The 24,143-nt window shown below is 40.4% G+C and overlaps 1 protein-coding gene across 1 annotated transcript in view; it reads right to left on the bottom strand.

The window, feature by feature from the left end:
* The window catches only part of CACNA2D3 (calcium voltage-gated channel auxiliary subunit alpha2delta 3), an 867,352-nt gene that overhangs the window by 600,771 nt on the left and 242,438 nt on the right, over nt 1–24,143 (bottom strand).

Here is a 24,143-nt window from a genome sequence, read left to right as displayed (position 1 = left end):
GGCAGGCATGAGAGTTGAGCAGCAGAGGCTGGCAAAGTGCCATCCATGATACAATTGTCCACCTTGGTTTAACTTTCAGAAACTCTATCAGCCCCGTCCCACTGTTACTACAATCTCCGCTATAGCTGAGAAGCACTAAGACCACTCTTACAGAATACACTACAGTACCAGGGCTCTCCTGTGAAGACAGGATCTAGACCAAGTTCCCAATCTGATGCAGGGCTCGAATACTCCCCTCCACCGGCTAGTATGCTGTTTAAAAAGAAGGAGGCTTCTCTCCTCTTTAACACACACACACACACACACACACACAAAGAAAACTACTTGCCATTGTAGTACAAGAGAACTTTCCATGGGTCTCAAGCTTTTTTTTCCAAAAATTAGTTTTATGATTTTTTTGTCTGATTAAAGCTAACCTTATTCCCATTAAGCATTCTTTTTTTTTTTTATTTGAGGATCCCATCTCATATTAGCTATGCTCTGGGGGAAAAATGTAGCTCATTAGGACTGGAAATCTGTAGCAGCTGCCAGTCTTCCTGCTTTTGTTATTGTTGCCCAGCCTAGGACACACTCTGGGCCTTACAACCTTGACGTCCAACCCTCTCATCTCCCCTGAGGCGCATCCCTCCAGCACTCATTTCTAAGCCAGAATGGCTGACCAAATATCACCTTCCTGGGACTACAACAAGCATCTGATAGCTCCTATTGTCAGGGGCAAATCCCAGTGCTAACAATCTTTCTTCTCAAAGTAAATCAAGCATGGGTCTGTAGCAGGAAAATCAGCTTCCCTGGATGGAAGAAATCTACAGTAACTAGGTAAGTAAGGTTAATACACACTAACCAAATTCATCCAGGAAATGAAGTCTGAAGAGTTTCACAAAAATTCAGAAAAAGCAACATACACAAAGAGCAAGATGGTTTAAATATGACAGCCTTTCTGATGCTCCTCAACTTCTTTTTGCCAAATTTAGAAAAGTTGAAAGATATCACTGAATGAACACAAAGAAAATATTAAAAAGTAAAAGGTAAAAAAAAAAGAAATACTTGGAAGTTTCAGATTTTTAACTCTGGCTTGACTTTTTTAAGGACTGTAAGTGGGCTTGCAGTTGCACTGGTGTGAATCATCAGCGACATCTAGTGGATGGCAATGCTATGGTGTCTGGCTGCAGCTTAAATTCAAATCAGATCTCGGACTTCAGTGCCTCAACCTATCTTAACATTTTTTGTTTGAGGAAGAAAAGTAGGTGACCTTCATTTACTTTAATGCAATAAGTCAGTCTGAGTTTAGCCTGAAGATAAGAACATGGAAGAAACTGCTAAGTTGCTTAGTCAACCTGGCAAGAATCATGCCTATGAAGAACCTGAGAAAATCTAACTGTTGTAGAAGCTGAGACCTGGGTTTTATAAAGCTGCGTTGAGGCTCAGATTGATTTAATTCAAGTGAAGAAGAAAGGGCTGTACAGTAAACAAACACTGAGGTAGTAATTACGTGACTATGGCCAACGCTATTTCACCCCTGTCAAGCGCATTATGCTTCAGACATTTTTCAAAATGACTTGACATTTTTTCTGCGTGACATGTTTTGGGTTTGATACAGTGAAAACAGCTGGTTGCCTCCTGCTGCCTGGAAAATCCAGCAGTGGAGAAATACTGTTGAAGACTCTTCACTCTCCTGCAGAATCTCTTTACAAACCTGCAAGAGGAGCCCACTGCTGTCTCATGTTGGTAGGAAGGCTGGAGGGTCTGGCAGGCAAGGGAAGGGCTTCGCAGGCAGCAGGATTAATCTGAGGTTCTGGTTCTGACTTGCCATTCCCCACCCCACCCAAAGGTCCTAGCTGTCTGGCCCTGGGATGTTATTAACCTGTTGATCCTCCCCCGTGAAGTGGGAAGGTACCACCTACCTCCCGAGGTTGTTGTGGCCTGTTAAGCAATCAGTGTAACGCCTCAGGTCAGTAACCTGCAGTTATGTTTGCTAGATGGTAAGCTCCGTGCTGACACAGAGTGTGTCTCCTGTGTTTATAACTACAGGTAGGGTTGCCAGGATAACAAATAGAAACACAGGACTGCCAGCTAAATTTAAATTTCAAACTAACTGGGTGTCCTATATTTTATCTGCCAATCTTAACATTTGCCTAGGGTAGTCCTGCTTTACAACTGTTGTCCAAGAGTAATTATCAGTAGATTCTCTTTCACTTTTGAAAGTCCGTCAGTTTAGATAATTATACTTCATATCCCTAATTCCAATCCCATGCCAAGCACAACACCACACATACCATTCATGTAAGAGAATCTTCAAAAACCTAGAACAGCCACTTTCTGGATGGGACACCCAAGCAAAGCATGAGTGTCCTTATTGTTTGCTCATTTAAGAACTGTTCTCTGTTACACACTTTGAAAAACCTGCATTATAAAAAATTTTATTAGTCAACAAGAATGTATTGAAAATCCACAAGTGTTGGTTTTTCTGGCACTCTACAAGTCCAAATAACCAGCCAGAAAACATTTCCCATCCCTCCTGGGCTGAGCACAGCATGCCTGTAAGTAAATACTCTCAGTTCTGACTTCTGATAATACATTCCAAAGCAAAGAGAGGGAACAAAAAGACATCAAAAAAAAAAAAAAAAGGAAAAGAAAGAGGGAAGAAAAAAAGGGAAGGGATAGAGGGAGGGAGGGGTGGAAGGGAAGAGGGAAAGTTAAAGAATGAAGGGTAGCTCAGTTGGTTAGAGTGTCCTCCTGATACACCAAGCCTGCGGATTCAATCCCACCCAGGTCAGGGCACACACAAGAAGCAACCAATGAATGAATAAGTAAATAAATGGAACAACAAATCATTGTTTCTCTTTCTCTCTCCCTCCCTACCTCCCTCCCTCTTTCTCTCTAAAATCAATCGATAGTAAAAAAAAAAAAAGGGGGGGGGTAAAGGAAGACACAAAAGCAGAGACAGTACAGGCAGACACATTAATAGGAAACTATGAGGCATATCATTGAATCAAAAAAAAGGATTTTATGATTTAACAGAATGGAAAGAAATCAAAGCGTAAGATTTTGCAAACAGACATCACTGCCAACTGTGGTTACAAATTATTTTGTAAAATGGAAAATATATCAAAGGATGCATTTTTACACAAGCAGAATTATTAAGCATTCAGATGTGACACTTGACAAACTCTGCTGTTCCTCAGGGCAAGACACAGCATCTACCCTCTCTATTTGCTGCACACACACTTCACTCAACTGATCCCATGTCTGCACTCTCACTGGGGCCGGTGGTATGATGGGTTAATGACAGAGCCAGCCAGGAATGCCGCAACACTATCATTAACAGCACCAAGAAGAACAGCTTAGCAGGGGTGTGCATCATAATTAATGTCACCTAAGATATTATTTCCAATATTCAAAATGTTTAAGGAAAAGCTTGGTGGTATACTTAATATGAAAAACAAAAGCACTGTGTAACTGATTCCAAAATATCCTAACCCATTAAGAGGAGTGGAAGGCAAATATTATGACAGACACATAAAGTGCAGTTTATAACAAAGAGCAAAAGCTGAAAAAAATAAAAATAATTTGGAGCTATAAAAATCACTGCTATCTTGGTGTTCTTGAAAAATAAGTATATGTTGAATAAGAGTTTAGTGCCTGAAGTAAACTTTGCAACCATCCTTTATCTTTAGAATACAAATAAAAATGTGCCTATGAACCAGCAAGACTGTGATACAGGTGGGCTCCTGGTTTCTTCTCTTGCACCTATAAGCCAGAGATAGAGATCTGTGTGAAAAGTTATCCAGGATACACACCTGGGTTATAGTCTTAGACTGAACCATCTAACAAGGAGGGACAACTCAGCTCTCATTTATACCAACCAACCTCCCACACACCCTGAGGTGGTGATATCTTCAAGGCTAGCCATATGCTGATTTGAACTGTTCTGATGAAACATGGGCTTCCAGAGAGCCATGTGTCAATCTCCAATCTAGGTCCATGGAAGGCCATGGAAAACCAGCTCTTCCCAAGACTTTGATCTCTGCTGGTTAACAAGGAGGAGCTGTGTATGTGTGTGGGAGAGGGGGGCCGGCCCCTCCCCCATCCTCAAAGCCTCACCTGAGGCCTGATTCCTCAGAGCTGCTCTCATCTCAGTGGTATGCCCTGAAGCCACAGCACTACTGAGGCTCCCCCAGGAATGGCAATGTGCCTAGACTTACCAGAGGAAAACCCAGACCCACTTCGCCTTGGCCACTTCTGATATCCCTAGAGCTATTCCAATAGGGCAAAGCTGCAGGTAGGAGAGGAGAGGGCAGGGATACTAATGGAAAGTTCCAGAAAAAGACAAGAGTGGCAGAGTGAGAAGGTATTGGAACAACTCTGAGCCTGATGCCTTAGATTCCTTTCTCCTATAACCCTTAAACTGTGGCTCAGAGGAATTAAGTAACTTGCTGAAGAACTTGTCCACCTATTACATGGCCATACTGAGTTTTGAATTTAGATCTTTGTGACTGAATCCATATTACTTCATTATGTCAGCCTGCTTCAAGGAGAGGAAGACATAGCTATGGGTCCTTCTCTCATTCTCCTGCACGCCCAGGGCCAGCTCTGTGAACAAGGCAGACGCAGAGAAGCAGGGGGTGATGCAGGGATGTGTAAGGAAGGTGCAGGGGTGCAGGGAGAGGATGAAAATGTAACCAGAGGCAATGTGAAGAAACCCAAGTGTTCCAGATCATGGAGAGCAGAAGTTGCCAGCAATGTGGCAGAGGCTATCTCTCGGCTACTTGCTCCATCACAGAGCCAGAGGTCCTGGTTCCAGATGCATCTCAGGGTCTGACTGAATTGCAAAAGAGTCCTCTGGGAGGATGAACACCTCCTGGTCATCTTCAACAGTCCTGCAGCAGAGCCTTCCTTCAGAGCAATGGGGCCCATCTGGGGCTGTGGTCTCTAATCTGCATTCAGGCACAAAGGGAGGGAGCAGTTCTTGCCCTCAGAGCAAAACCACCACAGATTCCAACCTCCCACGAGAGAAACATGAGATACATGGACATCCACATGGTTATAAAGAGCTTCTATTGCTTCACCAACATCAGAGCGGCCTGATTTTCATGGATTCACAAGCCAGAAGCTTCTCCTCCAACCAGAGTTCAGGGTTCTCATTAGCTCTTCACCACCTGGCCAAGGGTAGGCCCCATAAGTCACTCTAACCATGATGGACACATAATTGGTAGTGTCCAGCGCAAGAGAAAAATCCAGGGCCTCTTGTTCAAGAACCATTAATAATTTCAAGACAGCAACACCAGAGCATTAAACCAAGTGTGGGCCCCTTCTGAGCATGGGTTCTTTGTGTGCCCACACAGGTTGCAGGCCCAAGAAGCTGACCCTGGCTCCAATGCCCCATGCAGGTCAGAGCAAAGCCTCAGGCTGGGATTGCTGGGAGCCCTCTCTAACAGAGGCTGAGGGACCCTCTGCTCAGGACAGCCAAGCAGAGGCCAGTAAACCTAGGGCCTATTTACAGAGTCCTCCAGAACCTGAAGCTGAGGGCACCTCTAACTACAGGCAGGTGACAATAACCTATCACCAGTTACATGAAAACACCCCACAAAGCAAGACTCACACAGTCTCACTTGATCTTCACCAGAACCCCTCGGGGGTGGGATCCTGGAAGCCTGAGAAGAGAATGAGAAGGGGTGGGTGCTAGCACTCCGTTGTTGGGGCTCCAGTTGCCAGCATCCCTCTGTGGCTATTTGAAAGCATGTAGCACACGAAGGGATATTTACCCACTAATTAACTCTTCATTTTCTCTTTCAAAAACTTTAAAAAGCTCCATTTTGATTAACCCAAATAATTTCCTTGCAAAAATCTAATAGGCATCCCAAATAAGACTCCTGTTTGACTGTGCTGCGAATCCCAGGCCCCGCTACAGATGTGACGAACTGATCTTTTCCTCCACAGTAACGGAGATATATACATACTCAAAATGTGGAGGATGATTTTCCTTTTTAACCTTAATTATATCACGTTATACAAATAATTCAAAACCTTGCCTTGGATTTGCAAAGTTAACCATATACGTTCTGGGCATTGTCCTTGCTATCATCGGCACATCTGCTTTGTTCCTATAACTACTACCTAGAATCAATCCCCTTCTGTGTACATGCCAGAGTCTCACTAGCCTTTCCCGTGCAGGCAGACATCTAGACAGCCTGTGCACTTCTGCTAAATCAAGCAACGCTGCCTGCTTGTGCACATGTGCTAGTGTTTCTGTGCATAGAGGCAAGACATGGGCCTGAGACTTTCAGTCTTACAAGCTCTTGCAGCGTCCCATTTCCCCAGGCCAGACTCACATTTATGACTATTTTGCCAACTGATTGGTAAAAATTGTGTTTCACTGCTTTAATTTACTTTAACTTGATTACCAGTGAAATGGAGCATCTTTTCTTTGTCCACATAATGTCTTCCGCTGTCAACAGACTGTTCATCTTTTGTCCATTCTTCTGCTGCTTTGCGGTAGATGGACATGGAGGAATTTTTATTAATATTTTTGTGACTGATGTGGAGGGGTTCTGTCTCTATCCTAGATACTGATCCTTTGTCCATTGCCCGTATTGCAAGCATTTTCTTAAACATGTTAAAATTAGAAGTGTTCCCTTCAGAAGTCTGTAGCACCAGAAACGGGTACAAACCCAGAAAAGGCTACTAACAGGACAGCAGCTGAAATCTGCAGTATACAAACTCCAGTGTGCTGTTTCCTTTTGGAAGATCTTCAGTGTCCTGGCACACTAGATGCTGAGAAACACTGTGAGGGACGATGCACGGGGACCAGCACAACCCCGGGGGGTTTCTGACAGTAATTGTTACCAGGTTCAATTAACTGCTTTACAAAAGGAAAGCTCGTTCTCTTTCTAGCCAGTGAACCCTGACATTCAGACACTACGATTAGAAGCAAAGAATAAATTAAAAGCATGTTTTCACTGCCACGTAGAATAATGCACACAAGGGCAGGACTAATCATCTTCTTAAAGCTATAAGTGAGTTATAAAAACAAAAACAATGGCTCTGCTGCAGGACAAAATTGAGAGGTGATTCCTAAGGCTCTCAGTGAGGGGGATCACCCACAGGCTGTTAGAAACATAGGTAGCAACGTCTCCCTCACTGCAGTGCTTCTCAAACATCTTTGCTCCCATGCTCCTCTGAAATTTACTCCCCTGAATATCTCACCATCGTGTAATGGGAAGTGGCCCGGGGCAACACACTGCTCAGTGGCTTGCATCTTCTCTTCTCATATGTATGCATTAAATCCTTATCTCCAAAGTGCCCTGGTTCCCAACCCTCACACAACAACTGATAACCGTAGAGCAGGAAACAGTTACCTCTCCCAGAAAAGCAAAAACACCAACAACAGCTCTCCCCCCATGGAAAGCAAGTGAACTTTCCAAATCCAGAGCTGGTTTGCACCATTTTGGAAAAACACACACCAACAACTCGAGCCTGTTAGCAGACACTCCCACCGGATCCCTACAGCTTTCCTCGCCCAAGAGTAGTGTCACCTGCTCTGCCTTTTTCCTGTCCTTAGTCTATTAAACGTAAAGATAATAGTGGGGGCCGGGGGCGCGGGTGGGGGTGGGGGAGGCAGAGGAAGGAACAAAGAGAGCACAGCTTGTCTGGCTCACTATGCCAGGGTTCTCCAGTCCTGGCTGGCTCCCTGCCTGCTGTCCTCAGTCTCAGGGGAAATATTCTAGAATCTTTTCCTTACGGGTAGATTCAAGAAAATAATGTACAAATTAAATAATAAATCAGTGAATATTCAGAGCCCTTGGAATATAAATGCTTCAGATGACAGGTGTTCCCACACACCACCACCAAGCTCACTGCATGATCATCTAGTCAAGGGTGCCTCTTGCTTCATCAGAACACAGAGCACCCACCTCCTGAAAGAATATCATCTGGGCTGTAAAGGGTGACTTCAGGAACTATAGGAATAATAGCATCATACCGCAGAAGACCGGGTGTCGCACGATGTAGCAAGGAAATATAAACAACACCTACTTGACCCAACTGAACTCAACCTGTACCTTTAATAGTCTGTCTGACTTTCAAATTCATTGTAACGTCCAATCACCCATCAATGCCAGATCAAAGAAAGTCCTGGGAAATAAATATTAATAAACAAAGGCTGCTTTCTGGAAAGTATAATATTTAAGCACTGTCCATGTAATAAAAACCAGTTAATTTCTGATCTTAGGTCTGTCACATCCTCCCATGTGATTTGGGGTAATTTACTGAACTTTTCTGGAAGTCAGTTTCTTTATTCATACAGTGAGGGCAATAATAGTATATACCTACCCCACTAGATTAGTGTCAGATTTAAATGCGATAGATATAGCCCTCAAAATGCTACCTCACTTGACAGTATAAAGTTTAAGGCACACCTTGCAATGCTGAGTCGAGATCCTGTAACTCCTCTCAAATAATGACCTGAGACAGGATGTGGACCTGGCTGGGATGTGACTGACATTCAAGGTCAAATCCTGCCATTGGGGTTGAGGCACATGAGACCAGTCAAGTACAACTGAGATGGCTCCAAACCAAAGAGAATTTTGCTGATGTTAACCTAATAGTAAATGCTGTCTTTGCAAGTTGAATGAATAAAACCCCAGACTCCAGACATCCATCTTGCTAAGAGCATGGTGGTGTTTCTGGAAATTTATGTGTGAGGGCATGCCTCCAGAGCCACCTGCCCTACAGTTCAATGTCACTTTTAAGTCACAAGGTCCCAGAAAGAAATTGCACACAAAGCCAAAAAGAAGTGTAGAATACAACAAATGGTAAGTATTTAATAATGAAGACAGAATGCTTAAGGCAATTACAAGAGATTTCCTTGAAAGCCGTTAATGAAATTGGAAGAGGAATATAAAATATGTCCCAGCAGCAGTCTCTTGTTTGTGTTTCTCCTCTGACACACAAAAGAACCTGTTTAAAAGGACGATGAAACCAAACTGAACAATTAGCTCACCTAGTGCTCCCAAAGTGGCTGCTGATTATGAAGGGGAATTGTTCCAGGTCTTCAGTTCTCTCTGCCTACTTTGATAGGAGCCTCTCCCTATCTGTCACACACACCCAAGAGAATAAAGGTGTGGCCAAAGCTGGTTTGAGATGGACAAGAAACACCCAATTCTGTGGCCCAGCCACATGCCAAAGAGGCTTGAAATAGCTCAGGTTCAGACCGTGGGCAGCCTTCCTGCTATAAAGTTACTATCACTTTTGCTTGCAGCATCATAATATTTTTCTCTTTGGAAAATTATGCTTTTAACCTCCTTCCTAATAAATATCTCACTCTTGAGATGAGCCTTCATTTTTTTCCTTCAGTCATTCAGTCCTTCCTCATGTACTTACTGAATGCCAGCTGGATGCCTAAGCCCCCACTACAACACTGAAAAACAGATGTGGTCCCTTCCTCACAGAGCTCACAGTCCTCAAAGGAAGCAGAGGCAATTATAAATGTAATTAATCTCTTTGTGTCACAAGAGAATTGGCCAAAACAATGACCACAATAATAATAATGGTTACCCCAAACTGGGGCCATCTTCAATACCAGACAAGTGTGCTGAATACTTCCTGTCAATAAACAGGCCCCTGGAAGCCTGACACCCTTACAGGGACAGCATCACTACCTTAATAATACAAAGAAGAACCTGAGACTCCAATGGGCTAAGAAATTTGCCCCAGATCTCACCACTAGTAAGAAAAAAGAGCCAGTATTTAAATATGTGTTTTTCTGTCTTTAGAAGACATTCTCTCAACAGCTAGTATCTACCTCATCTACAATGCCAATCAACAAAAATAAACAGATGTAACGAATCCTCTTTTATGTCCTCATAATCAAACTGTCATTATGACCACACAAGAGCTGTCTATGACCCATCATTCTCTTGCCCTGGGTTTCAGAAAATATTACTATTAAACCATAATTCCTCCCCCTTTCCCTCTCTAGTCTTGCTCCTTTTAATCAGAAGGACCTCTACATTTCAGCCAATCTCATGTAGAACAAGATGATAAAAGGCTTTAAAACCCAGAAAAAACATTTTTTTCATGGTGGCTGCATTTTCTCGGCCACCTGAAACCTTGTAGGAAGAAAGATAAATTATGAATACATTTATATGCATGACACAGTCACTTCCAAAGAAGTCAAAGCAAAAGTTTAATTTGGTTCTAAATTTCTTTAATTATACAGCAAACTGAGGTTGGAGTAAAACAAATCATTTCAGTTCCAGTTAAGTTCTTAAAATCTCTCTCTCTCTCTCTCTCTCTCTCTCTCTCTCTCCCACACACACACACACACATACACACACACTTCTATATTATTCATAAGAATCCTTTTAAATCTAAAATGATAAAATTATTTATGCGGGGAGGGTCTATGAATGACCCAATTAACCAATCTTTCCTTGAAGTCTCCCTTTTTCAGTAGTAGGAAGTTTATATCAATTTGGAAGGAGAAAAGAATCGAGAATTTTATTCTCAGTAATGTTTCCCTTAGGACAATGCTATGTCTGTAGAAGCTGCTATAAAAGAATGTATACCCCCTATGGTAAAATAACTGGTCTTCTTGACATGTAAAAATATCACAACCTCAGAGACCTAGTTCTAGATCAGGAAGGAAAAGCAAACCAGTCCCACCACCCCCACTCATTTACCTGAGGGAACATGAAGTCTGAAAGGAAACACAACTTTTACAAGGTCACATAGATGACTAGCAAAACTTCAAGGTACCCAGCAACTAATGTAATACTCCAAGGAAGAAAATGATTTTTTCCCCTTTGAAAAAGGATTTTTTTTTTATTTTTTTGTTTATTTTGGTGTTCTATTTTTCTCTGAACAAGTAAAATGTAAATTCTAGGACTTTCCATTAGAGGCTGACAGTTATGACATTTAAAGATATTCTAAGGAGATGATAATGTTAGAAGTTCTCTTTCTACTAGATACAAAGATTCGGATGTGACCTCAATTTACACCTATTTTTGCTGTCAAATACTCATTCTTAGAGGCTGATTATGTCTCCCTCCAAATTCCTGCTTGTATTGTAAGAGGCCACCCCTGCCACAAATATACTGTATCTGTAGCTCTGATTATGGAGGCTGGGGTGGTGGGTGGGAACCTGCCCAAAAGAGGAAATCCAAGTTGCAAGAGCTTGTTTTCCTTCTAATTTTTCTCCTTTCTAATTTTAAAGATGTTTTCTATATAAACATGTATCTGTTTAATAAAATAATTTGATAGCCATTCATTTAATATAATGTTAATTAAATATAATTATCTTGTTTATAATTAGTATATTCATATATTTGAAACCACATATTAAAGGGCAGAAACATGTAATTTGGATAAAAGAATTATCAAATTCTTGAATTTATTACAAGTATCAACAAAAGCCAACTGTTTCACTAAAAAGCTGCCATTAGTATATGAAAATGTCTAATTATTACAGCAATAATGAAACCACTTCTGGTAAACTGTTAGTATTTATTTTAAGAAAGAATCAGCTTTTTCTAATTGAAATAAATAGATGACAACTTCATGAATTACTAACAATGCATAACTCTGGTGATCACCAGTGAGCTGTGGAGTTCAGTATTGTATCACCATCACACATTTCAATTAATTCTAACAAATATTTATGGACATCTGACTAGTTTTCATGTGCATACTCTCATGAAGTTTATGTTTTGAGAAAACAGGAAATAAACAGAAGGGAGTGAGGAGCACAGGAGTGAAGGAAAGAGTTGAAGGTGGTTGTTAATTCACGAACAATCTTGGACAGAGTATGTAGTACTCTATAAGGTACACAGGGGGTTCAGATTTTATTCTTAAACCTATTTGTGTTACTGTGTATAGAGGACAGATCCAATTGCCAAGTGACTGTGTCTCTTACATATTTATTTCTAACAATATCAGTAACCTGATATTTAATCATTTTCACTAACTCATTGTATTTTATTGAGTGTTTTTATTTCATAGATATCTGGGTCAGAATTTATGAACATAGGAAATTTCATTTGCAAGTATTTGATAGACCTTTTGAATAACCCATGATAACTTTCATCTTAAATTTATTTCCTTATAAAATTTTGTCCAGTGCAAATTAAGATCAATGTTGCAAACTGTAGATCCATGTGCAATGGTGACTTATTGGACTTTGGAGCCAGATAAACTTGTTGTGCATTGTGACTCATTCCCCCCACTGTTGTATCACCCCAGGCCGATGGTGTGGCCGCTCATCCTGAAGTTTTTGCACATGTAAAAGAGAGGTAATAACAGCATATATCTCACAGGATTGTGAGGAGAAGAATAAATGAAATAATGCCTATTGAGCAGTTAAGTCACTGCCTACACTTAACTACATTTTTGATAATGCCACCTACTAAATGCCACCTATTGCTCTTATCACTGTCACCATAATCTATTAGTGCCCATTAGCCAACAAAGAGAAATGCCCTAAAACTGGTAGTCATAAAAGAATTTTTTTAAATGGAAGAATTAGGGTTCTCATATCGAAGATGTGTGCTTGCAGCTATGTATTGATACAGTGTGTTTGCAGCTATGTATTGATACATATTATGAAAGCCTATATCACAAACTAAACTGAAAATAGAAAAGGTAGGAATTAATTCATTTGTATACATATCAGGTACTTTAATAACAAGCTTAATTGAGATGAGAAAATTTCTTGTTGAGTTGTGTACTTTCTGATTGCCACCAGATTCAAGTTTTAATTTAACAATTCAATAGCAGATGGCAAATTCCTGGATCACAGGATCCTTGGTGGAAAATCAGCAACCTAAGGGCATTTCCATTGCTGCCAAAAGTTGTGCTGCAGAAAGAAGATCCTGGTGCAATTTCTGGGCTCTGCCAGTGACCTCTACAGTCATCTTCATGAAGGACACTCAGGTTTCTGGAAGTAGATGGTGAGACTCTGAATATTATGATCTAGAAAACCACCAAGTGACTACACGAATGTAGACCTGCAAGCACGGGCCTGGTGTCCTAGAGTGCCCCCTTCCAACCTGGCAGCTGACTGAAACACTGCAACCACACTGTGTGCATGAAAACAATGAAACTGAACTTTAAAAGTATTTGTTAACTGCAACACTTAATAAAGTTTAAATCTGTGGGTTTTATTGTGTTCAAAATGTATTATTTAAAACAAATGTGTTTTAAACAAATACTTATTTAAAATAAACTCCCAGCTTTGAGAAAGACCAGCTGAGAAAATCTAATACTTAAAAGCATCATGTAAGAATCAATGACTTTTTTGATAGGAAAGAAAGCACTTTCCAAAGCAATAATCCAGAATTCTATATCTAGTATTGCCTAGAAATTGAGGTATACATGGTCATGATAGAAAAAAAGAATACTACAGCAAGAAAGACGAGGTCAGTGAGGAAAAATGGGTTTTACTAGATTGTTCATTACCGATGAAATTATAGATAAATGACCCAGAGTTTCTAAATTCATACCTATTTTAAAAAGGATATTTAAAGATCCTCTAAAAAGAGGGTTGCTAATGTGGAAATGTTGTATAAGCATATAGAAGGTAACTTTGGAAACAAAAATAATGCCATTATTTTCCTCTGAAACAGTAAGATGAATATGCAAAGAAACCAAATCAGTTATCATTGCTATAATTTTAGTTACATGTTTGTCTTTAAATTTGTTAATATTAATACCTTTATCTGGATTTACAACAGGAGAATGGTACTAATATAATTAATCTGTAGAAATTATAAACTTTTCAGAAACAATGTTTATATTTCATGATTCTGCTTACAAATTTGTTTTTCTCTTTCTTTCAGCAGGAAGATGACCTTGTGTGGTTCTTTCTGAACACAGAAGACAATATTGTACTCACAGCTTAAGTGATGCAGGAGAGCAAATCACGGGAGGCTGCCCTATTATGTGTGGTTTATCATTACTTTCTCTTCGTCCCTTTAATAATTGTTTCTTAATACCAGTTTAATTGGATTCAATAAATCTGGTATTTTTAGAATACCTACTACATGATGTAACAATACTAAGTTATAATGAGGAAATTTATAAAAATCAGTCAAACATAATCACAATGTCCACTATATAACAAAAAATCACTATGCATATAAAGAGGCAAAAAAAATTTAAGTGACTTTAAAAGAGTCACTTAACAATACTGTAGTTATGACAGGTAATACTAACTGTTGGGGGCTGCCCTGCCTGGTCTCAGGAAGCTGGAACCCCCCCGTGACTTAGGCTGAGTGAAAGACCTCAGACCAGGAGCCACTAAGGGGACAAAAACTTATTTCCCTGGCATGAATGATGCCTGTTCTGTGCCGAAACCTCCTAGCTTGATCAGTTAGCCAATGACGGGTAAGATTTCCCACAGAAAGAAACATCTAAGCCAGGCATGATCACATGGAGGCTTCTGGGAAGAGGCTCGGGGCTGTGGAAATGAAGGGGTGGTGGACATCAACCCCTGCCCCCTTTGGCTTTGTCAAAGCCTGAGTCTTTGTTCTTGAATGTAAGAAATCCAAGTCTCCTGGCTGCCTTTGTCTTCTCTGTTAACTCAGGCCTGCAGGGGCAGTTCGGACCAGAAACGGCAGACCCCTGGGGTGATCAGGCCTGGGATATAGAATGTGCAAGATCCTGTGAGATCTGCTTGCTGGAGGATATTATTAACTTGGAATTTAAAAGCACAGGCAGAAAACTTTAGGAACCTGTAGCCCTTTCATATGCTAAAGACCACAAACCTTGCCCAGAATCTCAGCAGGAGTTCTGTCCCCACCTTTGTAAGTTGCTTACATCTTTTGATCTTTTCTGCCAGACTGAATCCACAAACTTGTTGGGAACTGCCCTGACTGGTATCAGAAGCTGAAACCCCCACCTAGGCTAAGGCTAAGGCTAAGGGAACGCCCTTGGAACCGTAAGCCAGCAAGGAGACAAAAGCTTATCTTCCTGGCAGGAATGCTGCTTCTGCTGCTTTATTCATAACTGAACCCCCAAAAGCTTGGTCAGTTAGCCAAAGACGGGTAAGATTCCCCATGGGGGGAACAACCTAAGCCAGGCACGATCACTTTGGGAGGCCCCCCAAAAGAAGGACTTGGGGGGCTGCAGCAAAAGGGAGTGATGGACCCTCACTCCTCGGCTTTGACATAGCCTGAGTTCTCATCGTCTGGGAGAAAATCTCCTTATTGCCTTAGTTCCCGTGCTAAGCCTGAAACAATGACAGGGTGATGCAGCTCTGTGCTGAAAAGGGCAGATTCCCCGGGTGATCAGGCCTAAGAAAGAACATGTAAATTACTGTGAAACCTTCTTTGTTTAGAATGCTCTCAGTTGAATGGGAGGGGTCCAAGGAGGAAGTTTGTTCCTCAAAGTCTTACAGCTCTTTGACCCCCACTCAATAGACCAGCAGAGTTCCTTGTTTTCTATAGTTCCTTACTTCCCCCTAATGAGTACTGTACTTTACCTGAATTATTATGTAAAATGAGCCCAATAAAAGCAGGTATGGATGGTAAATCAGGGCGCCCCCCACTAGGGGGGGTGGCCATTCTGTCCCTACTTCCCCACAGAAACTAGTTTGTCTCTGTGTATGTTTGTTTCTTGCGTGTTTTTCGGCGAGCCATCCACAGCGTTCCGTGGTCACTGCTGGCCGGTGACCCACGCGCAACACAAACTAAGTCTGTTTTCTCAATAAAAATCTGCTTGGGTATGGACATGGTGTGCCCTCCAGGAGAGAGGGTGGCCAAAGGCACTCCCATGTGAGGAGTGGCCCTTCTGTCCCTATTCCCCCACAGTACCTTGTTGTCTCTGTGTATGTTTTTCTTGTGTTTCGATGAGCATCTGCAGCCGAGATGGATACTGCAGGCCGGTATCCTCCACAACTAACTGTCAGTGCAGTTAATACTAACACTGTACTTAACAATACAGAAACTACCCAGATGCTGGAATTAGCAAAGAAGGAATTTAAAGCATCCATTGTAGAGATGTTGAAGGATTTAAACAAAACATGAATATAACTGGTGCACATATGAGAAATTCCAGCAGAAAATGGATCATATGAAAAGTTGAATAAAAATTCTAGAACTAAAAATACAATATTTAAAATAAAATATTTACTGGATATGTTTAATGCGGATCAGAGACTGCAGAAGAAAGGGTTAATGAAACTGGGAACCAATTAATAGAACATAGACCTGTAGGACAATATTAAGCAATCTAACATAGATATGACTTAAGTTTCAGAAGAAAATATGAAGAGAGTGGGACAGTCAAGATTATGAGAAAATAATCATTAAAAATTTTTTAAATATGGTGAGAATATTCAAGAATGTTGGCAAACTTCAAACAGAATAAATACGTAAATACAAGAATATCACATCTAGGAACATCCTTAGCTTATCATACTATATAGTATACTGAAAATCAAAGATAAGGAGAGAAATCTTGAAAGCAGCAAAGAAAAATGACTCACTGTATTCAGAGAAACAGAGATAAGAATGGTGGCTGACATTTTCTCTTGAGCGTTAAATCTCAGAAGCAAATGGGATTATATCTTCAAAGTGCTAACAGAAAAAATAAACCGTCAAGTAAAAATTCTATATCCAGCAAAATCATCCTTCAAAAACGAGGGTGAAATAAAGATATTGTTAGATAAACAAAAGCTGAGAGAAGTTGTTGCTGCTGGACCCTCGACGCACAAATCCTGACAGCGGTGCTTCGGGCTGGAGAGAAAGGACCGCAGACGGGAATTCTAGTCTATGGGAAGGAGTGAAGAGTACAGAAACAATAGAGTTTTTCTTATTTGTTTTTTATGATATGGCTGTTTAAAGCAAAAATAAAACAAAATAAAAATAACATTTTACCGTAGTGTTTATAACACATATTAGAAGTGAAAAACTATGACAATTCCACAAAGCACAGTGGTAGATGGAATGACACTGTTACAGAGTTCTTGTTTCAGGTGAAATAGTACTTTAGACACTTAATCAAGTCTAGGTACACTGTACACTTCAGTTACAGATACTTATTGCAACCCTGAAAGCATCAACTAAAACAGCATATTTTAAAACAACATATTTTAAAAGTAGATTAGCACCAAAAGGTAGATTAGTACTAAAAGGTAGATGGGAGCCAAAAAAAAAAAAATCCAGATTGTAAATACCTGTGTCTGTGCAGGCCCTGATGGTCCCGATAACAACTCTCAATCTCCCATTGCAGCTCAAAAGCAGACAAGGATAAAATGTAAATAAATGGGCATGGCCTTATTCCAATAAAACATCATTTACAAGATCAGGTAGTGGCTGGATTTGACCCATGGGCCATAGTTTGCAAACTCCTCTTCTAGACCAAGACCAAATTCAAGTGTACTAGCCATATAGTTAGTTACCTGACGTAATTCCTTGCCCATATACTACAACATCCACTATGTGTTGTATATATATTGCACAAACCAGTCTGCATTGTATCCAAAAAATATATAAATATAAAAATAAAGTAAAAATAAAAAGGTAGATTACAATTTTCCTGGAATATAAGGATCACTTCTCAGTTTGTAGAAGTCCCACAACCTAAAAGAGGACCTAACATGTACTGAGTTCTGAACAAATGTTAAATTAAGCAATAAATAGACACTTATGTAAATAAAATTAACAGGATAGAGAGTGATAATCATCATAAAGAGCAAAAATAAAATATTGTTGGAGATTACCAAGAGTTTATCAAGATTATCATGTAGAAAGCACATAAAATATTTTTTTTATTTTTCACTTATGGAAAATAAAGGTATTATGGGTTCCTTGTACTTGGGAATATTTCATCTAACTATGGTAGAGGTGAGCCTAGAATCTCTATGAAATTAAGGCACACTCTTCAGGCATTTGCTCCAAAGTCCCCTGAGCTCCCAGATGAGGACAGGTCTCCTGTCATACACTGTGATAATACCATGTGCTTCTCTCCCATGTCATTTACCATGATCAAAATTTAATAATTATTTATGTCATCATGTCTTTAACATCTGTCTCTCCCATTAGATGGTGAGCTCCGTGAGAGCAGACAGCATCTGCCTAGACTAGTTCATGGTCACATCCACAGCACCAGTGCTGACCACAGAGGGTCACTGGTAACGCTTGGTTGAATGAATTACAGCACATGAGATGGATGAAATCTTAGAAATCATCTAGATATTACAAGTATGTCATTTCACAGATGAGCAAAGAGACCAGAGCAATAAGTCTCTGAGCATGTAGATGGTCCACTTGGGAATGGAACTGCTACAACCTAAATTTGCGGGCCACTAGGCCAAAGACCTCTCTGCTGGGTCAAGCTGAGCCTCCACCCACTGCCCCATCCCCCTCTTTCACACAAACGTAGTCAGTGTTGTGAGCACAACATGTGACCGCCAAACAACTGATTAACACAGACTTCACAGTCATGACGCTGGCCTTATTGAGTTACAATGTTCTAGCCAACTGAACAGAAAGGATAGTGCGTGTGTCTATGAATATGTGATGACTGAGAAATGCCCTCGATTTTAAGATGTTCACACCTCAAGCTTCCTCAGAAACTATTTGCACATCAGTCTTGTGAATAAGAGAGAAGTGGTGCGTCCTGACCAAGGACATGTAACGTAAGATCTTAAAGTGCAGAGGACTCACTGGGACCCCCTGCCAAGCTGGTAAAATAAAATGAAAAGCAATGGACATACTCTCATAAATTAGATCAGAAAAAAGATTGATTTTAATACAAAGACTGAAAATTTCCTTCTCTTTTCATTTATTTCTCCTATAGATGTGAGCACTATCTTTCTTGTTTACTGTACAAAATCAGTTAGCTATGTCCATAAAGTTACTACATAGGGGAAATAGTCAATAACTATGTACAGTGCCAGAAAAAAAATACAATATTAAAAGTAAACTGTAAAGATAAATAATAATAGTTTTCAAAAAACACCATTTCTAATTCCAGGGCCTGGGCCTTCTGTGCTCCCCCAGGCCCCCTCAGCAAGAGTCCAACACCTCATTCATCAAAGACGACAAGGCTGTAGGGCTTGACAGGAACATGTGAAAAAACCCAGTGAGGATGGTCATTTCCTCCACTGAGGAAGTACTTCTTCTACCCCAGACCTTTGCTCTAGTTCACAACCCAGGTTTTCCCCAGGGCAAAGCCTCCCTAGCAGCAGGAACACCCTGCCAGGAATAGGGCAGCTCAGCTCTGCTGCTCACTGCTGCACTGCCCTTTCCAGGGATTCTGGGAAAGCCTTCCTTCTCCCAGTGGATGGCATCAGAAGTTCTAAAGCAGATGCTAGGGTTCCTAAGCCTCCCCTTTCCCCTGCCCTGGAGCTCCTTCACCTCAAATCTCCCATCCCAACAGGCAGTGATGAGGAAGGGGAGGAAGCTGATCCAGCAAGTTCCATAAGCCATCCCATCTCTGAGATCTCTCATCAGCAGACTCTGCATCCTTTTCACTCCAAACCCCTGCCTCACCTCTGAACTCAGGCCCATGTGCTTGCAAGACAGGCAACTACAGCTCAGCGATGACCAGGCGGGATGTTCGGGAAGCCCCACCTACCCCCAGTCCCTTTCACTCTCACACTCTTGTTGTCCCTCTGAATGTCACCAGGCTTTTTTTTTTCCTATCACTTACAAAACAACAACAAAAAAATATATTATAGAAAACTTTTTAATGGAAAAGGCTTCTACAGGGCACACAATTCAAAACCACAATTTATTTTCCACTGTGCACTAGCTCTTCAATTGGCACTTATTTGAGACACATTTCAAAGTAAATATGTTTGTGGTTCAAAGATAAGCAAGTTTTTAGAAAACCATCAAAAGGACATTTTCTTCTTCCTTGTTGCTGGTGGAAAACCCAGAAAAGAAAGAGTAAATAGAATGGAAAGACAGTCTCTGAGTTATACATGTGTAGACCCATGTCCAGTTCTCTAGAAATTCATCAGCAGATAGAATTAATCAGGGCTGGGGTCTGCCCCCACTACCTTGACCCCTCCCCCTGCTCAAGTTAGATTTTGCCTTCAAAATAATGCAGGTGAAACACTAAAATAATAAGAGATAATTAAGACAGTTTTTTAAAGTTCTGTTTTTATTATAATCATTAATTTCATATGTGCTTTAAATTAAAAACCTATGCTAATTCAAAACATAAAATTAAAAAGGGAAGGTGCCATTTTAACAAAGCCTCTGTTTGCATCAATTACAACTGAAAATTGCCCTAATGGAGATAGCAGGGAAATAAGAACAAAACCCAGAGAAGTCCAATCTGGACTCCACCTCAGCCATCACGAAGGGGCATGAGCCAGAGGGCAGCAGGGGCCCCGCATCTGCAGGAGAGCTGCCAGCTAGTGAAGACCAGGCGGCTCCACCTCCTGGAGGATGCTGCCCTGTGGGCTATTCACGCATGTTACCCCTTCACAGGCTGTATTTTGCCTTTTGCCCACTGTAGTTTTTATTAGAGAGCAACAATCTAATGTCATATTAAAGGACCTTAGAGAAGGGACTGCCAACTTCAAGACAATAAACCCCTGGAAAAAGAGTTAAACCTCTGGAGAAACAAATGAAAAATAAAATTCTGGCATAACTTTCTTGTTACAACTTTTGATCATTGTATCAAAGAAAAGCAAATTCTTCACTTTTAAAACACATGAATGTTGCAATTGCACAAAAACTCCAAGCTTCCATGAAAGAATGGGAAGATCTACTACTTAGTCATTTTTGGTGGGGGGCAGGAGAACTAAAACCAGATAACTTGAAGCTACACAGTTTAGGAAATTTCACAAAACACTTTTATTTTCTAAAAGAAAAAAGACTCCTAACTCTCTCTGCTCCTCCTGAGCTAACATTGTGGGGACCTCCTCATCTTTATTTCACGGTGAGCAGATGGTAGTCTGAAATTTTTTTGATAAAAACAAATCCACTAGCAGGGGTTGCCAAGAGGTCAGTGGGACCCAGATTAACAATTGATCAGCTCTAATGGACCGTCATAGCAATAAACTCAGAGCCTGTACACAGAACCTGCTACCCCAGTAATAGCAACAAGACTGACACCCAAGCTGTTAACAGACTTGTGCTTAATAGCTTCGACACATTGCAGCTTCGAAACCTCCATCTCAGCAGACAGGCATTCTTGGATGCACATCTACTCTTTAGAAGGCCTCTCTGTTACAGGTTTACATGAAAAGTCACACAGTTCACTCTGACCCAGAGAAGACTTCACAGAAGTCTGAGGTCTGGGTAGTGAATGACACTCTGTGATATTGACAGGTTATTTCAACATCCTCTTGTGTTCATACCACAACCGTAGCCTCTGATATTTCTGTGTCCTCATACAAAACAGACGACTGGAGAGGAAAAACTGGGCTTCCCATCCTTGTTCTCAAGAGAACAAAAGCTGTAACTCTCCAGAGACTCACTTTCTAGTTCTCTGGTTGGTTTTTTTGTTTTGTTTTGTTTGGTTTGCTTTTGCTTTTGTTTTGAGAGAGACATGTCAATGCTGCATTCATAGTACCACATCTGACAAGGAATCACTTGTGTTACACTAGGATTTTATTGTAAAGCTTCAAAATAGTAAGGAAACCAGAACACCCTTAGCAGACAGATAACAATAGCTCCAGGCGGACAAAAAAGAACAGCTCAATGTTAGTTGAGCTGAAACCACAGAATGTTGTTCCTCTGCTAAAGGATAAAAATCTCCTAAAGTCAATTAAAGTATTCCCTCCCTTGCCCACCTACATTTACTAGACAATTGATCTCAGAATAAAATTGACTATATAACTCATAAATATCATATTTTCCAAAACAGTCCTGATTTCCAAGAATCTTTTCTTGCCTTCCTACAAACTTATTCCTTCCAACTGGAACAATGGATCCAAATTTTTAGTTATTAAAAAAAAAACAAGACAAAGGACATTCTCTTGCATAAACACAATACAAGGGCCAAAATCAGGAAATTCAAGATTGATGCAATATTGTTATCTAATACACAGTCAATGTTCAAATCTTTGTTTCTGGTCAGAATCCACTAGGATCACACATTGCATTTAATTGTCATATGTTTTTAATGTCCTTTAGTCTGGAACAAGTCTCTATGTTTCTTTGTCTTTCTTTACCTTAACAATTTTGCAGAGTCTAGACAGTTATTTTATGAAATTTTCCTTACTCCAGATTCCTCTGTTGCTTCATCATGACTAGATTCAGGTCACATTCTGGACACTTGTGAAAGAATTCTGCACAGGCAACACTGCATTGGTCCTGGTCATCACATGTGGAGGCTCCTGATGTCACTGTTTCATAATTGATGATGTTAACTTTGATTGCCTGTTCCAGACAGTAACTGGCAGCTTGTCCCATAATAAAGTTGCTATTTTCTCCCTTATAATTAATAAGTAACTTGTGGGTGGATGCTTTAAGACTGTCAATATCCTGTTCTCCATCAGACTTTCACCTCCTAGTTTTAGCATCCATTGAAGATTCTTGTCTGAATCAATTAACACCATAATTCTCTATCTCCATCATTTCTCCTATATTTATTAGTTGGCATTCCACTGTAAGAACTTCCCTTCTTATTTATTTGTATATTTATCCTTTTATCTATCTATCTGTTTATCAAAGTGGATGCGTGGATTCTTATTTTAGTCAACATTATAATCTAAACTGATTTGAGTTGAGTTGTTGTCATTTAGTGTCAGAATATCCCTGAAAATGACTTCTGAAACTGCTGAGGAAAGGAAGAAAATTTCTCTTGGCAACGCATACAAGAGGTCCTTACAATTGTCACACTTACAAAGATGCTCCCTGAAGCTCCCATTAAATCTCTCTGGCCACTCCAGGAAGTCTAAACCCTCTGAAGAGGAGGCACACTGAAGTCAAAGGTGACCAATAAACGGCCCCTGGATCTTCCTGAAGCCACCAAAGAGTTGTGGCTATAGGAAGGAAGAGGCTTCTTGCTATATTCATCTGACTTCTCTGTTCCTTTTCTTACAGCTTTGCTCAAAAAGTTGGGCTGGCTTCTCCACTCCTCTCCTGATGTTACCAACAGTGTCCAGAATGTCTCCACCTCCCCCTGCAACTTCTTGTGCTTGGCTTATATTCCTGGCTCTCTTTGCTTGCTATATTGGGTATTATGCCTGAAAATTACCCACAGAGGGTAAGTTTGATATTTCTGCTTCCTCTCCAGACCTGTTCTTCATCCTTCTCTACCCAGTGCAATGCCTCAGAAGGCTGAATCAAATCAACAACACCTACAGTTGGATTCAGCCATTGGTGTGTACCAGCAAGAGATCAGAAAGCTAAAGATTGTTATCGGGCTATCTTCCCCTGAAAACTGCCAGATCACCATGGCTGCACCTCTCTATCAAATACCCTTTCTTTATAGATACTCTTCTGGCTTTTGGAAAGCACTCCATCACCTGTCTCCTTCAGGCCAGGAGTACAACTTGCCCTGGGGTAAAACAATATTGCTTGTTAGTTTCATTTACCATACATTTGTAAACATTCACTTTATTAAACTTTCCTCAATTACACCATTTGATTGTTCATTCTTGTACCCACAAGACAAAAAAAAATGTAGGTAGTAATGATGACAAGAAGTACATCTATGGGGCAGAGATACTGCCAAAGGCTACCTTAGGTATCACCAATTTTTTTTGTGCTTGAAGATTTATGTCTGTCTTTATCTTATCTTTCCCATGTAAATAAAAACATAGTAAAATTTAACACTATTTCTTAATTGTGACCACACACCACTAAAAGAGTTATGCTCTATATAAGCACAGACTTAAGGATTAAGATTCACTCCCTCTGTTTTTCTAGCTGTAAGGAAAACCACAAAACTCAAAATGACAATACAGATAAAATTTCCTTCAGGAGGGACTCAAAGAAGCCTGCAAGTATTATTCAATTCACTTGTTGACTTTGACTATGTTTTCTCTGTACAAGACAACATCAAATGCCTTTTCAACCAGACACAAGTGTGTCATGGTTAGCTATGAGATCCACTACAAGAAATTTTTTAAGTGGATGTTCAAACCCTACATCTGTAAATGATTTAATTTTTAAATATAATTAAAAGTCATTCAACATTAGGTCCATCACAACATTGCTTTCAATCACTTGGCTGCTTAA

The sequence above is a fragment of the Phyllostomus discolor genome, chromosome 7 (genome assembly GCF_004126475.2).
Source record: "Phyllostomus discolor isolate MPI-MPIP mPhyDis1 chromosome 7, mPhyDis1.pri.v3, whole genome shotgun sequence".
Taxonomy (NCBI): Eukaryota; Metazoa; Chordata; class Mammalia; order Chiroptera; family Phyllostomidae; genus Phyllostomus; species Phyllostomus discolor.
The sequence above is the reverse complement of the archived record's forward strand: the minus strand, read 5'-3'. Positions and strand labels throughout refer to the sequence as shown.